Genomic DNA, 1,329 nt, shown 5'->3' with positions numbered 1-1,329 from the left:
TCTAATGGTTCCTCATTAAGGGATTTAGATTGTACTCATTCCAATTATTAGACTCATTGAGCCCAGTATTGTTATTTATTGTCACTACCTCCTTGTGTCAGGATTGGGTAATTTGCGCGCCTGCTGCCTTCCTTGGATGTGGTAGCCATTTCTCAGGCTCCGTCTCCAAAATCAAACCCTAATTCTCCGTCACCCATCACCACCATAGTAGGCCATTATCCTACCATCGAAACTTGATAGGATAGAAATTTGAATGATGCGTCGCCGGCACAATGGTCGTGCGATCCATCGAGTTATCATAAATCATCGCAGCAATGGGCAAAGCCCGCATCGACCTTTTATCTATTAAATGCATCCCTTCCAAAAACCGGGGTTTGTTGCACGTATTAGCTCTTGAATTACTATGGTTATCCGAGTAGTAGATACCATCAAACAAACTATAACTGATTTAATAAGCCATTCACAGAAGTCGGAGTGCCTAAGTGCGAAAGGGTCCCTGAGTCCGGACGTACGACGAGCAATAGCCGCGACAACATAGGGAGTTGTGTTACAACCACCACTTACTGCGACGTTCATCGATGTGGACTCGTATTTAGGCCAGCTGCGAGCTCCAGGTGCACGTGAGTCCAGTATCTGCCCCACGACAGTAGCGCGCCCCATGATTGAGGTACGATGTGAGGGGGCAATGCGATGCGTGACGCCTAGGCAGACGTGCCCTCGGCCTAATGGTTTTGGGCGGAACTTGAGTTCAAATACTCTATGGTTCACGGGATTCTATAATTCACACCAATTATCGCATTTTGCTACGTTCTTCATTGATGCAAGAGCCGAGATATCTATTATCGAGAATCATTTTTATTTACAAAAGAAGCATAGGCCACCCTAACGCACCTTGCGAATGGGGCGCGATGGGCAGGCTATTGATTTAAATATTCCTTGGTGCTTTCCGCGCTAGGGACGAGGGGGAGACACTTGTGTGGAGTGCCGTAGCACCCCATCCGCACGGACACCCTAGTTGTTAAACACGTTTGCGGGTCGTTCTACTGTACAGGTTTCGACAATGATCCTTCTGCAGGTTCACCTACGCAAACCTTGTTACGAATTATCTTTTCCTCTAAATAATAAGGTTCAATGGAATTCGAGCAATCTCGCATGTAGCAAACCGCCCACGCCACCGCGATCCAAATATTTCACTGGATCATTCAATTAGTAGGAGCAACGGGAGATGTGTAAAAAAGGCAGGGACGTACTCAACGCGAGCTTATGACTCGCGCTTACTAGGAATTCCTCGTTGAAGACCGACAATTGCAATGATCTATCCCCATCATA

The 1,329-nt window shown here is 46.8% G+C and overlaps 1 pseudogene; it reads right to left on the bottom strand.

Annotated features, from left to right (window-relative positions):
- Positions 1–695: 695 nt before the first annotated feature.
- LOC124891419 lies at positions 696–851 on the bottom strand (annotated as a pseudogene).
- Between the last annotated feature and the right edge of the window lie 478 nt (positions 852–1,329).

The sequence above is a fragment of the Capsicum annuum genome, unplaced genomic scaffold, assembly GCF_002878395.1.
Source record: "Capsicum annuum cultivar UCD-10X-F1 unplaced genomic scaffold, UCD10Xv1.1 ctg35055, whole genome shotgun sequence".
Classification (NCBI taxonomy): Eukaryota; Viridiplantae; Streptophyta; class Magnoliopsida; order Solanales; family Solanaceae; genus Capsicum; species Capsicum annuum.
The sequence above is the reverse complement of the archived record's forward strand: the minus strand, read 5'-3'. Positions and strand labels throughout refer to the sequence as shown.